At 42.4% G+C, this 16,733-nt stretch overlaps 1 protein-coding gene across 1 annotated transcript in view; it reads right to left on the bottom strand.

The window, feature by feature from the left end:
* FBXO42 (F-box protein 42) overlaps positions 1 to 10,013 on the bottom strand; it is a 101,835-nt gene extending 91,822 nt beyond the window's left edge. The window contains exon 1 of the mRNA XM_080803079.1: positions 9,806 to 10,013. The gene's annotated coding sequence lies outside the window, so the exon portion shown is untranslated. The remainder of the gene's footprint in view (positions 1 to 9,805) is intronic.
* Positions 10,014 to 16,733: the final 6,720 nt, after the last annotated feature.

The raw sequence follows: 16,733 nt of genomic DNA, 5'->3' as shown, positions 1-16,733 counted from the left end.
AGAGCGAGAGAAAGCACAAGCACGGGAAGCAGCAGAGGGAGAGAAGCAGGCTCCCTCCCCATTGAGCAGGGAGCCCAATGTGGGGCTAGATCCCAGAACCCTGGGTGCCCCTTGGGGGGCTTTTTAAAAAAGATTTTATTGACACAGAGAGCACAAGCAGGGGGAGCAGCAGGCAGAGGAAGAGGGAGAAGCAGTCTCCCCTCTGAGCAGGGAGCTCAATGTGGGCTCAGTCCCAGAACCCTGGGATCATGACCCAAGCTGAAGGCAGATGCTTGCTTAACTGACTGAGCCACCCAGGAGCCCCGCAATATTTGTTAAATAAATGGACCAAGGAACAAAAATGCAACAAAGATTCAACAGACACTTGAGATCATACAATGTCTCAGAAAGCTCATGAGGAACATCAATCTGTAAGAACTGAAAGTATATACTAAATGAATATCTGAGTGCCTAACACATAAGCACTAAATGTGTCTACAAGGCACTAAAAGTATTACATATAAATTACACCACATGATATATCCCTTTTAAGCTACTTGGCAGAAAGTAATTAGTACAGTAATTTTCTTTTTGAATACTGACTTTAACCTATTTGTGCAAGGACAAGTGGCTCAGAGGTAGAGCATACAGGAAATAATATACAGAGCTTCAGAGACTAATTAAAAGAAAAAAAAAAAAAAGGCCCAGGACACCTGGGTGGCTCAGTCAGTTCAGCGTCTGCCTTTGGCTCAGGACATGATCCCAGGGTTTTGGCTTCGGGATTGCTGCTCAGTAGGGAGTTTGCTTCTCCCTCTGCCTCCCCAGCCCCCATGCTCTCCCTCAAGCATGCATGCGCTCTCCCTCGAGTGTGCGTGAACTCTAATAAATATAAATAAAATCTTGGGATGCCTGGGTGGCTCAGTCGGTTAAGCATCTGCCTTCAGCTCAGGTCATGAACCCAGGTTCCTGGGATCGAGTTCCACATAGGGCTCCTTGCTCAGCAGGGAGCCTGCTTCTGCCTCTGCCTGCTGTTCTCCCTGCTTGTGCTTGCTCTCTTGCTCTCTCTAACAAATAAATAAATAAAATCTTTAATTAATAAATAAATAAAATCTTCAAAAGAAAAAAGACCCCCTACCTAGGAAGATGAATGTCCAGTTGTGCACACGAGCGTAATATGCATGAGAAGCAAGCCAAGATACAACGAAGGTCATAGAGTTCAAAAGATAAGCAGGGGACACAGGCACTTAGAGAAGTTACCATGGGTTCTTGATCAGAGTAGAAACATTCAAATAATATTCCTTAAGACTGATCTGTCAAAACACTGTCACCTCAATCTTAGCCATTTCCAAAGATTACTGAGAAGAAAATCTCAAATAACAGCAGCTTCTGTTTATTTAGTGTTTACCATGTGTTAGGCATTTAGTTAAATATTTTACACATATGTCATGAGACAGGAATTGTAATTGCCATTTGAAGATGAGGGAGACTGAGATCATAAAACTAGCAAATGGCAGAGCCCTGGCAACTAGAGCAGCTAAGAACTCTAACACTACCCCAGTCTGCTTTCAGCTCATGAAAGCCTGGTCTAGAGTCACAGTCAAGTCCGGCAAATCTAAGGGATACAGAACTACATGGCCAGATACAGGAGTTGAAAGATTTAAAGAAAAAAAAAAAAGATTCTCAGTTTTATGGTCTATCAGACCAGAATAAAATTATTCTACCTACAGATATGGGAATATTGAGAAGGGAACTTGTTTAGTAAGGTTTTTGCTTTAATAGAAGAGAGAGATGAGATAATGGAGTCAGTTGTGAACACCTGCACGGCTGAGTTAGATGATAAGCTCTATGAAACCCCTGGAGAACCAAGAAGCATAAAAGAAAGACCACATCTAGATGGATTTAAGACACACCAGGGCAGTGGTGTCAAATGAAGCCATGAACAAGGCCAGTTCCCCAATCAAGGATAGAAAGAGAAGCACAGGAGAAAAAATAAAACACGAGGGGTGCCTGGGTGGTTCAGTGGGTTAAGCCTCTGCCTTCGGCTCAGGTCATGATCCCAGGGATCTATCGAGCCCTGCATCCGGCTCTCTGCTCAGCGGGGAGCCTGCTTCCCTCTCTCTCTGCCTGCTGCTCTGCCTACTTGCGATTTCTCTCTGTCAAATAAATAAATAAAATCTTTTAAAAAATAAAAATAAATAAAAAAATAAAACATGCATTCCTGTGAAAGGACAGGTATGCCACTGGCTATACTATATACAATTTAGGAGATTAAGTTCCCTCTGTCCCAGTTTCATTTTTTTAAGTTTACTTATCTATTTATTTGTGTAACTGTACACCCAACGTGACCCACTGATTAAGAGCTGCATGATTGAGACACACGATCAATCTGACTGAGCCAGCCAGGCGCCCCTTGTCCCCAGTTTTAATGTTCCATAAAAACAATATAATAACGTCTAACATTTGGATATTTATATGTGCTACACAATGTGCTAAGAAGTTCACATAGAGGGGTGCCTGGGTGGCTCAGTGGGTTGAGCCTCTGCCTTCGGCTCAGGTCATGATCTCAAGATCCTGGGATCCAGCCACACATCGGGCTCTCTGCTCAGCAGGGAGCTTGCTCCCCGCAACCCCCCACCTTGTAATATCTCTCTCTGTCAAATAAATAAATAAAAATCTTTTATTTTTTTAAAGATTTTATTTATTTATTTGACAGAGATCACAAGTAGGCAGAGAGACAGGCAGAGAGAGAGGAGGAAGCAGGCTCCCTTCTGAGCAGAAAGCCAGAAGTTACTTTTTTTTAAATTGTGATAATATATACATAAAAATTGTCACCGCAACCATTTTTAAGTGTGCACTTTGGTTGTCTTATGTACATTGACACTGTTATAAAACCATCCCCCATCCATCTCCAGAACTTGTAATCATCCCAAACTGAGACTCTGTAACATTAAACAATAATTCCCCAAGTCCCCCTCTCCCCAGCCCTTGGCAACTACCAGTCCACTTTCTGTCGCTATGAATTGGACTACTCTAGGTACTTCATACAAGTTGAATCATACAGTACTTGTTCTTTTTTGTCAGGCTTATTTCACCTATCATGACTTCAAGATCTGTTACCATTAAGTTACTTTTAAGTTAAATAAAATGTGAAATTTTAACCCATGGGTCATTATGCATCTCTACAGAGAATTACATTCCCAAATTCCATATGATGTATGAAACATTTTTTTGGAGGAAAGAACTGCATTTAGTGAGAAAAGAGAGGTAAGGTTAAATTTGAGGGACCCACAGGGAAGTAAATCTTTAGATTCAGTAATATGGAAGAGAGCAGCTGGCTTGATCTTGACTAGACCAAAGGATCTACTGGGGAAGATGTCATTAAGTATCAAATCAAAAGTTAAGAAAAACAGTCTTGCACAACACAAGGCAAACACAATACTGTTTGATTCTAAGAGAAGATGCTATTCCTTTTTGCCAAAAGACAACAAGACTACTAATAAAAAAGCTTTAGGGGCACCTGGCTGGCTCAGTCAGTGGGGCCTGTGACTCTTCATCTCAGGGTTGGGGGTTTGAGCCCCATGTTGGGTGTAGAGATTGCTTAAAAATAAAAATCTTATCCCCAAACAACAACAACAACAACTTTAAAAAGAACTATTGAAATAGAAGGATAAATTCCATTTCCCCTTGACTTCCATTTGAAAAGCCAGAAGATGGGAGAGGCAACATTTTAGTAAAACTGTATTGATGAATTCATAATTAACATCAATCTTTCCCCAAACAATGCACCAAGAGGTTCATTCCAGAAAAAAAAATTCCTTGTTAAAAAAAAAAAAAATTCCTTGTTCTCTATTAGCAACATGAACCAAGCATTTAAAATGAGATTAATAGGGGTGCCTGAGTGGCGCAGTACATTAAGCACCCAATTCTTGGTTTTGGTTCAGGTAGTCATCTCATGGTTTTGAGACAGAGCCCCTGCCAGGCTCTGCAGTCAAGGCAGAGTAGGCTTGAGATTCTCTCTCTCTCCCTCTCTCCCTTTGCCCCTCCCACCCGTGCACACCCTCTCAACTCTCTAAAATAAATAAATCTTAAAAAGTAAATAAATAAAATGAGAATAATAAAGGAAACACAAATTCGGAAAGTATGCTGTATTAATGAATTCCTTAAAATAGTTGAAATGAAAGTATTCAAAATGGGGGCACCTGGCTGGCTCAGTCAGTAAAGTATGTGACTTTTGATCTTGGGGTCATGAGTACAAGCCCCACACTGGGCATACAGCTTACCTTAAAGAAAGAGAAAAATAGTATCCTAAATATTAAATATTCTAAAGAAATATTAATAGCTGAAACTAAAACTTGTCTTTATGTTTGCCTTTACAGTAATTAACTGAACTACCCCAAATATATATATTACTAGAAGATAAAATAAGTTACTGTTCAAAGTAGTAAAATTTTCTAAGTGACTACTACTCTATATAATACCTATACGTTTATCAGACATATATATAAATAAGTATCAAAGCACTACAAGAGCATTTCCACTTTAGAAACAAAACACAGGGGCACCCGGGTGGCTCGGTGCGTTGGGCATCTGCCTTCGGCTCGGGTCATGATACCAGGGTCCTGGGATCGAGCCCCACATCGGGCTCCCTGCTCGGCGGGAAGCCTGCTTCTCCCTCTGCCACCACCTGCTCGTGTTCTCCCTCTCGCTATCTCTCTCTGACAGATAAAATCTTAAAAAAAAAAAAAAAAAAAAAAAGAAACAAAACACAGAACAGTGACACTGGAAAAAATTAAATTAAAAACTTGGGGGATGGGGCGCCTGGGTGGCTAAGTCATTAAGCACCTGCCTTCATCTCAGGTCATGATCTCAGATCCTGGGATCAAGCCTCACATTGGGCTCCCTGCTCAGTGAGAAGCCTGCTTCTCCCTCTCCCTCTGCTGCTCCCCCTGCTTGTATTCCCTCTCTTGCTGTCTCTATCAAATAAATAAATAAAATCTTTATTTTTTTAAGATTTTATTTATTTATTTGACAAAGGTCGCAAGTAGGCAGAGAGGCAGGCAGAGAGAGAAGGGGAAGCAGGCTCCCCACCGAGCAGAGAGCCCAATGTGGGGCTCGATCCCAGGGCCCTGGGATCATGACCTGAGCTGAAAGCAGAGGCTTTAACCCACTGACCCACCGAGGCGCCCCAATAAATAAAATCTTAAAAAAAAAAAAAAAAACTTGGGGGAAACTCTACAACTTAAAAAATTTAATACAGGGGCACCTGGGTGGCTCAGTTGTTGGGCATCTGCCTTCGGCTCAGGTCATGATCCCAGGGTCCTGGGATCAAGTTCCGCAGCGGGCTCCCAGCTCAGTGGGAAACCTGCTTCTCCCTCTCCCTCACCAGCTCCCATGCTTGTGTTCCCTCTATCACGTGTCTCTCTCTGTCAAATGAATAAATAAAATCTTAAAAAAAAATACAGAAAGAATCAAAATTCAAAGCAAATTTGCTTGCCAATACACCCATGAGTAAGGAAGAACAAAATCAAGCTATAGGAATATCACTAAGTTGTAATTTTACAAGATATTTAGAAGGTCACAAAAAAAAAACAATTTAATTCTTTTCTTGTTTTGCTTTGTTTTCTTCCAACACTTTTTTTGTTTAAAGTAAGCTAAACGGGGAGCACTTGGGTGGCTCAGCCTGTTAACCAACTGGTCATTTTGGCTCAGGTCATGATATCATGGGTTGAGGGATGGAGTCCTGCATCAGGCTCTGCGCTCAGCGAAGAGTCTGACTGAGGATTCTCTCTCACCCTCTGCCTTGTCCCTCCCCTTGCATGCACACGTGCTCTCTCGCTCACTCTCTCTCAAATAAATAAATCTTAAAGTAAGCTATATGGCCAACATGGGGCTTGAACCAACAGCCCAGAGATCAAGAGTAGCATGGTCTATAAACTGAGCCAGGCAGCACCCCCAGGTCACAAAAAACAATTTAGAAAATAAGCTGGGGGCACCTAGGTGGCTCAGTCAGTTAGGCATCCAATTCCTGGTTTTGGCTCAGGTCATGATCTTGGAGTCCTGAGATCAAGCCCCATGTGGGACTCCGAGCTCAGCATGGAGACTGCTTGAGATCCTCTCTCCCTCTGCCCTGCCCCCCCATTCATGATCCCTCTCTCTCAAATAAATCTAGAAAGAAAGGAAGGAAGTGAAGGAAGGAAGGAAGGAAGAAAGCAAAGCTGAATTATGAGCACAATACTAGGCAATTTTTTTATTTTTTTGATGTTTATTTATTTACTTAAATAATCTATACCCCCAACATGGAGCTCCAACTCACAACCCTGAGATCAAGAGTCGAAAGCTCTTCCAACTGAGACACCCAGGTCCCCAAAACTGGGCAACTTTAAAGTTACTTCTCTATATGTCATATCCTTCTATATGTAACAAATTCACAATATAGAAAAATAAACAGACACATTACCTTCATTTTTCTGTCAACCACCACATTAAAGCCCTCATTTTTAGTGTTGAGTATTTACATGGTTAATATGTAAACATGAGTGTTATCAAATTGTAAATGTTCTACTGATACTGCACCACGTAAAGATTCTACACATCCCAAAACTCATGTAGTTTGCAATACAGAAGACAACATGCTAAATTAATTATAAAACTACCACAGCACTAAGATGAGGAACTTGTATTGTGATATAGAAGTTCAATATCAGAGATGCTAAGCAACTTTTACCTACATGAATGAATTCTATAAAATAGTTCAGTATAGTCCTGGTTTAAGTTGTCAGCTTCGCCCAAAAAGGAAAAAGGATCTTCTCGCTTAATTTATTACTGAGAGAAAGGAGACAGTACTATAACTACTTACAGTACATATTCTAAGGGATTGACAACTAAACATTAACTAAACGTGATCAAATTAAAATCATACATTGCTTCTTATGCCGGTTTACACAACAAAAAACAAAAACATCATCACTCTAAAGTTGTCACCATTTAGTAATCTGAGATATTTTCATTGCAGCTGCAATGTTTGTGTTTGTTGCCTGGTATATGACTCACTCTCAGGTTCTCCCAAGACTCTGTTAGATTTTTGAGAATGCAGAAATCATAACTGGGGCATACTGTGTGGGAAGTGTCATGACTGTGAATGAATAAAAGGGGGAAAGAAGTCAAGATAAAAAAATATTTTTAAGTTTTTATAAAAAGCAAGTCACTCACAAAAGGCAGATTTTTCTGCAGAACAGGAGAGGCTATGGAGCCATCCTAGCCCTGAGAAGCCTTCCTTGACTCCCTCGGTTGGATTCTGTACATTTCTTACTTCTTAAACTACAACATACTTAACTAGTTTCCTTGTCTGGCTCTCCAACCAGAATATAGGCAACTTGAGACCAAAATGAGACCAAATGCCCAGCGTATATAGAGGGCCCTCAGTAAGGGGTTTTCATAAAACTGATCATTGAGGGGCACCTGGGTGGCTCGGTGGGTTAAAGTCTCTGCCTTCGGCTCGGGTCGTGATCTCAGGGTCCTGGGATCGAGCCCTGCATCGGGCTCTCTGCTCAGCGGGGAGCCTGCTTCCCTTCCTCTCTCTCTGCCTGCCTCTCTGCCTACTTGTGATCTCTGTCTGTCAAATAAATAATAAATAAAATCTTTAAAAAAAAATTGATCATTGAATAATCAATCTTACATTTACCTGTTATTTTACAAAGGACTCTCACAAAACATTATCTCTTCTGACCCACGTAACAATCTCCAAGTGGAAAAGGCATTAGTTAACCAAATGGCTTCTGGTTTTATAAAGAGTTGTTAATGCAGTGACTAAAACAACCCTAAAACCACAAAAGATAATCACGTATTTGTTCATCTTTGAGATAACCTCTCCTTGGGACCTCAATATCCTTGTAAAACCCAGAGATTTTACTAGCATTTCTGTGCCTGCTCTTCATAATAGGTAGGAATCATGAGCAGCTCTGAATCTTACAGAAGAGTTTAACTATATAAAGCAGTGTTATATGAAGGCTCTTTTAGCAATCAGACAATAAGGAGCATCCTAAGCTATTTTTCCTGATCCTGTTCTTTTTGAGACTCTGAGAAGGTAAGAAATTTACAAAGGGCAAAATGCTGGAGAGTGAATGATGTCATGGATGTCATGAAGTTGCATCAATACCTGATGATGATTTAGCACAACAATGCAACACATTATGCCAAGAAGCATAATGTCAAACCATCAGGATGTTTTACTGCATTATTGCATGATTCTTAGCAAACTGAAATTTAAGGTGGCTTTTCAATTTTCTGTGAAGTTATTTGTTCAGGTTTATGTCCTTATGAGAGGCAATAAGAAAATCTACAAATCTCTATGGGAAAGCTTTAAGAAAAGGTCAAAGAATTAGCTAATATTAAATCAAGCAGTTGTCATTTTAACAATTAAAAGCTTTTTGAGGTAGACAAAACATCCGTGGGTCAATGTAGATTGAGTAATAGATTTATACTGGGTTTGTCAAAAGCAAACAGCTACAGGGTATAAAATGACAACACACAATAGAAAGGACACCCAATCAGATTTTACACATGAATATGCTCAAAGTTAGGAATTTGACACAGAGAGTCACTACTCACTGTAAAAGCTGCAGACTGAATTTTAAATGTTCGATTCTAAATGATGGTATTTCTCCTCTAATTTCCTTCTCCCTTTAAACCCATGATGTCATCATTTTAAACACAAGGAAAACAAATTTAAGTTACAAAGATATTCAGTGTGTCCAAGCCAAAGCCATTGCCTAAACATTTTCCCCATAGCACAATTCCAGCTGATTCCATCATTCTTCAAGGAAGAGATCACAGGGCTTCAAGCCAGCTTCCCAACGTGAGAAACTAAATCAAAACCTCCCAATTAGCAGTTGAACAACAAAAACTTTTTCTCAAAAATGAATAACAATGTCCTTGCCAGTAGGTGAGAACTGGTAAGGTGTCTGAATCTTCACCCAGAGCAATCAGAATCCCACGACAGAAAAGCCCAAAGACTTCGGCAATTAAGGAAAGCTTTTATTTTACGAATAAAATTCAGGAGATTTAACAGACAAAAGCAATTAGCTATTCCGAAGCTCAAAAACACAAAGGTTTTCAAACAAACGAAGACTTCATTAGCACCTAAGTTACTCTGCAGAGACCATCAAGATCTCGGAATCGGGTTCTCCTCCGTTTACAAATCCGTTCCCACCCTCCACCGTTCCCTTTGCACAAACAATTCTCACAGTCACAACGTGGACTGCTGTCTCAATCAAGGAGACCCGCAGTCACCGCTTCGCCGGAGGAACACTCAAAAAGCTAAGCGGCAAGACAGGCTGCTTGTGTTTTATTTTTAAAACCAATTCCAAAATCTCCCCCTCTGCAGCTACAGCTTCACCACAGATGCCGGCCCCTCGCCGCAGCCCCAATTTTGGAAGGCGCTGGACTCCGGCTCCTCAGCGCAAGGCGTTAAAGATCCCGGGGCCGGGTGAGAGATTAGCTGACACCCTGACAGCCATCCCCGCCCTGGTCATAACACCCTTTCGTAGACGCGGTGAGGGGATGTGAACCGCCCTGCTTGAGGAGAGGGGCCGGGTTCACTCCCATTCCAAAGGCTAGGTGGAAAGGGGCACTCCTCCTCCTCCCTGCCTAACCCAGCGAGGCCGAGGATGACGACAGCAAGGCCCCCAGGCCAGCCGGCACCGACCCCCGCGCAGGATGCGCGGCCTGCGCCGAGCCAGGGACGCCCCCTGCCCCCTGCGGGCCTGGGGCATAAAGGGCAGAAGGCGCCGGCTCCCCGCCGCGGCCCCAGGAGAGGGAGAAGCCTCACCTGGCCCAGCCCGCGCCACGCTCTCGGGTTCGCTCCGCTGGCGACGGCGATGAGGGAGCCGGGGACAGAGCCAGAGCAGAGGCGCCCCGCCTCAAACGGCGCTTGCCGCACTGGGGCTCCTCACAGCTGGCGGGACCCCGAGCCGCCCGGAGCCGCCATCTTCCTCCACTCAAACGCCGCCGCCGCCGCTGCTGCTCTGGCCGGGAGAAGACAGCGCCGAGTGCGCATGCGCCGGGGACTGGCGCGGAGGACGCGCTCGCACATACGTCAGCTCGGCGTGCCCGAGCGAGGCGACCTAGGGATGGCGCCATGTTGGGAAGGGACGTGGTCCCAGGCAGAGGTTCTCCAGAAGCTGGAACGCCGCCCCGCCGGGGCAGTGAAGCTGGCTGGAGTCGGGGAACGTCGAGCTTCTGCGCCGGCCTTCCTTGAGTCCCCAGAACCGACCCCAGAGCTGCACCCACCCTCCTTTGCACTTAGACCTAGGGGCAACTGGGCAGTTTCCCTAATGGCTTGAGACTGTATAGACCTAGCGCCAGGATTTAAACTCTAACTCATCTGGATCCCCGGGGGCCTGATGGGCACGAGGGAGGGCTGTAGTGAATGGAAGTGCTCTTGGACGTCAACCGAAGAAGGGAAACTGAGTGCCTTGACTGTGCAATGGAAGCCTCCCTTAATGGAGGCACCCACAGTGTGACTTGTTACTAGCTCCTTTTATCAGATGAGGAAAACTGATACGCAGAGTAGTATCAGTACGTTTTCCCAAGACCACATACCTGAGGAGCAAGGTGGGGCTGAGGGAGACAGGACAGAATGTGGATTTAGGCATATATGATTCCCAAGCTCCAGTATTTTACGGTATCACTATCACCAGGCGATGGGGTCCAACAAAATACCTCTTCCAAAGGGGCACCCTGGTGTGTAGGTGAGAATCTCCATGGTCTCATGCGTTCAGTAAGTAAGTGATCTAAGGAAATGCCAGAGATACAGAGCCCAAGGGCTTCAGTCCTAACCATTTGCGCCTGAAACTGAAGCGATTCTCAGCTGCCAGCCCACCATTCAGGAATAAAGTGGACCTTCTGGGGTATCTCTTGGGACATAGGTCTGCGTCAGAACCCAAGTCCCCTTGGGTTGGGAGGACAAGGTGCTCTTGAGGAGAGGTGGGTCAGCCTCGCTCCAGAAAGCACTGGATAATTCAGTGGTCCTCAAACTTGGATAATTCAGAGACCCCAGGGGAAGTACTTGTGAAATCCCAGTATGAGAAACTGATTTAAGAAACTCAAAGCCTTTCAGTTAGGAAATATCATCATGAAGGAGAAACTTGGCAACTGTAACTGGTAAAAGAAATATTAAAATCCTGTTATTAAAAACCCCAAGCATAAAAATGGCCATAGAGCTTGTGACCAATCCCACCACCCACCAAAATACTCTATAGAGCTCAATGCTAGAAACACTGGACCAGCTATTAAGTGCTTCCTTTTTAAAATGCAGGTTCCAGGGCCCACCTTAGCTCTCTCACCCACCCATCCACCCCACCCCCGACCCACCTCAGACTTTTTCTAAAAGTTCCTAGGACTTCTGATGCTCAGGTTGGTTTGGAATTGCTTGTTAGAACAAGTTCAAATATAGAACCACTCCCCCACTCTCCTCCCAAATCTAAGTCAAAGACGGCAGATACTGCTGTTTTGTTCACCGCTATATCATCTAATATAGAGACTGGCACACAGTAAAGACTTACTAAGTATGTGTTGAATTCAATATGTGTTGAATTCACTGGAACACATTGGGAATCTGACAACTAAGAGGGCATCTAGTCAACAAATATTTAGTGAGTACCTGTATGTGCCAAACCACGTAATATGTATAGAACATATTTTTTTAAGATTTTATTTATTTATTTGATAGACAAAGATCACAAGTAGGCAGAGAAGCAGGCAGAGAGAGAGGAGAAAGCAGGCTCCCCACTGAGCAGAGAGCCCTGGGATCATGACCTGAGCCGTAGGCAGAGGCTTTAACCCACTGAGCCACCCAGGCACCCTGAACATATTTTTAAATAAAATTAACAAAGCCCCGTGTCCTTGTGGAGGTTCCCTAGAGTTACTGGGAGAGACAGACAATAAACAAGTAAATAAACCACTATAAAATTATTAATTGTGATAAGCATGAAAGATTTAATGTTAAAGTAAAATCTTTTTTTTTTTTTAAGATTTTCTTTATTTATTTGACAGAGAGAGGGATCACAAGTAGGCAGAGAGGCAGGCAGAGAGAGTGGGGGGGGGGGCAGGGAGGAGCAGGCTACCTGCTGAGCAGAGAACCCAAGGCCAGGATCCCTAAGACCATGACCTGAGCTGAAGGCAGAGGCCCAACCCACTGAGCCACCCAGGCGCCCCTTAAAGCAAAATCTTTAATAATAATCATAGCTGATGTTTATTGTGTGCTCTTATGTGTCAAACTGCTAAGTAGGTGCCATTATTGTGCTTATTTTGCAGATGATGAAACAGGAGGGGCGCCTGGCTGGCTCGGTTGGTGGAGCATGTGACTCTTGATCTCCTAGTTGTGAGTTTGAGCCTCACGTTGGTGTAGAGATAACTTAAAAATAAAATCTAAAAGAAAAAAATTAATTAATAAAGACAAAAGAAACTGAGGCACACGGGGATTAACTAGCTCAACCCAGGATCACCGGCAAAGGTTTGAACCCAGGTGGTTTTGCTTCAAAGACTTTGTTATTGTTAATTTTGTTCATTATTTTTTTCCAATTTTTTATTGTGGTAAAATACCCATAAAAAATAAACAACATTTACTATTTTACCCTCTTGAAGTGCAGCATTCATTGCTAATAAGTACATTCATACTGTTGTGCAACCATCACTACGGTCCCTCTCCAGAACTTTTTTTTTTGACATACAACATTATATTGGTTTCAGGCATATGATACAATGATTCAACACTTACATACATTTCAAAGTGATCATGGCAGATGTAGCTAACAAGGGTTGCCACACAAAGTTGTTACATATTATTAACTATAGTCCCCATGTTGTACATTGTATCACTGTGTCTTATTTATTTTATAACTGGAAATTTGTATTTTTCCTCTCCTTCCCCTATTTCACTCATTCTCCCACCTTTTCTCTCTGGCAACCACCACATTGTTCTCTGTATTTATCAGTCTGTATTCATTTTATTTTGTTTGTTCATTTGTTTTGGGTTTTTAAATTGTTTTAAGTTTATTTATTTATTGTTTTAAGTCATCTCTTACCCAATGTGGGGCTTGAACTCACAACCCTGAGATCAAGAGTTGCATGCTCTACTGACTGAGCCAGGCAGGTGCCCCTGTTTTGTTTTTCAGATGCCGTATATAAGTTAAATCATACGGTATTTGCTTTCCTCTGCCTTATTTCATTTAGCATAATACCCTGTAGGTCCATCATGTTGTCACAGATGGTAAGATTTAATTCTTTTTTATGGTTGAGTGATACTCCATTGTATAAATATATCACATCTTCTTTATCCATTTATCTATCAATGGACACTTAGATTGTTTCCATAGCTTAGCTATTATAAATAACGAGGCAATAAATATAGAGATGCATATATCTTTTTGAATTAGTATTTCTTTGGATAAGTATTTCTGTGGATAAATACCCAGAAATAGAATTGGATGTTATGGTAGTTCTATTTTTTAATTCTGAGGAATGTCCATACTGTTTTCCACAGTGGCTGCACCAATTTAAGGTATTTTTTTGGAAAGATTTTATTTATTTATTTGACAGACAGAGATCACAAGTAGGCAGAGAGGCAGGCAGAGAGAGAGGGGGAAGCGGGCTCCCTGCTGAGCAGAGAGCCCAATGCAGGGCTCGATCCCAGGACCCTGAGACCATGACCTGAGCCGAAGGCAGAGGCTTTAACCCACTGAGCCACCCAGGCACCCTAGAATAAGTAAGCTATTAACATAGAACAACATTCAAAAGCTACAAAAGGACATATAAAGATTAAGTCCATCATACCGGTCCTCCATCAACCTCTCTCCTCCATCAGTGTGATTACCATGACAAGTTCCTTCTATCTTTCCAGAGAGGCATACACAAATACACATATACACATATACGGATGCCTGCCTGGCTCGGTCAGAAGAGCGTGCAACTCTTGCTCTCTGCATTGCGAGTTTTAGCCCCACATTAGGGGTAGAGATTGCTTAAATTAAAAAAACAAAAAACAAAAACAAAAACCCCATGTACATATTTAAATAAATAAACCTACAGATAGCAGCAAATTATACATGTTGTTCTTTACCTTGTTGCTTTTTTAAAAAAAAAATTTATTTAACTATAATTCTCTGAGGTCATTCTGTGTCAGCATGTTTAGGACCAACAAAATTTTGTTAACAAATTGCATTCTGTTCCTTTGTATGAATGTACCATATATCTTTTAAACAAATGCTCTAGAGATGGACATTGGTCTCTCCTGCTTTGTGACTATAAACAAAGTAGCAGAGAATATCTTTGTACTTTCATTATTTGCATATGGGCAAATGTATCTACAGGGAGATTTCCCAGAAATGCAATTGTTGGGTCAAAAGGCATGTACCCTTTAAATATTACCAAGTTTGCCCTTTCTTTCTTTTTTTAAGGTTCTATTTATTCATTTGAGAGCGAGAGACAGAACACAAATGAGGGCAGGCAGAGGGAAAGAAAGAGAAGCAGACTCCCTGCTGAGCTGGGAGCTGATGTGGGACTCGATCCCAGGATTTGGAGATCACGACCTGAGCCGCAGGCAGATGCTTAATCATCTGAGCCACCCAGGCACCCCTGACATTTATTTCTTAACATAACTGCCTACGTAGCTCCAGTCCGTGCATTAGATGGAAAGTTCACTGTGGGCTTCGCTCTTTTGAAGGAGGGGAGGGGCAAAGGGAGAGGGAGATAGAAGATCTCAAGCAGGCTCCAGGCTCACCAGGCAGGGCTCAATGTCACAACCCTGAGATCATGACCTGAGTTGAAATCAAGAGTCAGATGCTTAGCTGACTGAGCCACCCAGGCGCCCGTGGGGCTTTGCTCTTAATTCTTTTCACATCTCAGTGTTTTACATGGTCTATGAAAGATGCCTGCAGTTCTGAGTGCAAGTCCCAAACATGAGTGGTATATCATGTTTTAGGATACCTGTTAATATATGTATGTGCCCCTACTTCAACTTTTGGGGCTTTCCCCCAGTGGAAGAAAAACCACCACCACTTCCTTAATTTTAGAGTTCATTTGGCCCCATTTCTTCATTTTACAGATGAGGAAGGGACTTGCCCAAAGTCACAAAGGGCCTATATGATTAATTAGGGCCGGTCTCCTGGTGGCCCATCAGTTGGAACAAAGGCTATTTCCTTTGCAGCATCCTCCAATGTTCTCCTAGATCTCCTAGAAAACTCAGTCCCAGGAATGCCCAACTAATTCCTTTGTTAAGGCACATTGCCAAATATAACAAAATTGTAAGGAACTGTCTCCCTCTGCTGGTAACATGCTACAACCACAAAGCCTTCAAAAAAAAGTGTCCTCAGCCTTGATGAAAAACTAATCACACCCCAAGAGTGAGACTCAGATGAAGCCTGATAGACAATCTCATCCCCCCTACTGTCCCTAAGACTTAGTCAGGATAATTCATTTAAGGGAATAGGTTCACAGAAGAATGTATTCAAAATAAATATAGCTCCGGAGAATGAATAAGACAAAATCCTTTTTCTTTGAAGTTGGACAGGCTGTCCATAGTATTAGTTGTATTTTAGAGAATTTGAGCTTCAAATGGAATATCCATGTGGAGATGCCAAGAAGAAGCCTCAGAAACACCCAGGGAGGTCAGGGCTGGAAATCAACTTTGGGAATTTTAGTGTTCAGTGGGTGGCTCACACCATGAGCGTCAAGGCAAAAACGACGGACTGAGGACACACCCTGAGATGATCCATATTTCAGAGACAGGAAGTCATGAAACCAGAGAATTAGTAAGCACATCACTTTAACTTCTAAAGACTAGTAGCGTTTAATATATGATTGCAGTTTACAACAATAATTATTAGGACTGCAATTGCAAAAATTCTCAACAGGAAGCTGTTACTTTAGGAAGATGACTGGCATGCTAAAAACATGAAAGGAAACACATTCTAGGTTAGATAATTTGATTACAATGGCTAAATGCAACAGTACCAAATGACAGGGCTTTAATACTGGGAGGCCTATACGAACACATCAGTGAGAATAAAAACACATGGTGTTCACTTTTCCCTGGTTTTTGTGTTTTGAGAAAGAATGGATGAGTAGAGTGTTTCAAGTCTTCTTAGGGAGGCAAGACACCTGGTAATGATAACAGTTAATGTTTGGAAGTCTTACTGCTGGCCAAGCATTGTCCCACGTTTTATATAGTAACTAGTTTAATTCTGATGATTTTTTTTTTAATTTTATACTCTTCAGGGTTTTTTTTTTTTAAGATTTTATTCATTTATTTGACAGCGATCACAAGTAAGCAGAAAGGCAGGCAGAGAGAGAGGGGGGAAGCAGGCTCCCTGCTGAGCAGAGAGCCTGATGTGGGGCTCAATCCCAGGACCCTGGGATCATGACCTGAGCTGAAGGTAGAAGTTTTAACCCACTGAGCCACCCAGGTGCCCATAATTCTGACGATTTATAGTAACTAGTTTAATTCTGACGATCTGCCTTTGAAGCGGCTACTACTACTATTATCTCTGTTTTTGTACACTCGGGGACCTGAGGAACAGACACCGTAAGTAACTTCATAAGATCACGGGAGGTTGTTCAAGTTGAAAGTGTCAAAGTTGAACTTTAGAGTTGAAGGTCTCTACCACTGCACTGGAGAAAAATAAAAAAAGAATATTGTTTAGGGAGAAGCGTAAGTAAATTTTTAAGGAAATGATTATGTATCTGTCGTTAACGACTCA

Source organism: Martes martes (genome assembly GCF_963455335.1).
Source record: "Martes martes genome assembly, chromosome: 4".
NCBI lineage: Eukaryota > Metazoa > Chordata > Mammalia > Carnivora > Mustelidae > Martes > Martes martes.
Note: the sequence above shows the minus strand (reverse complement) of the source record. Positions and strands in the feature narration are given on the sequence as shown.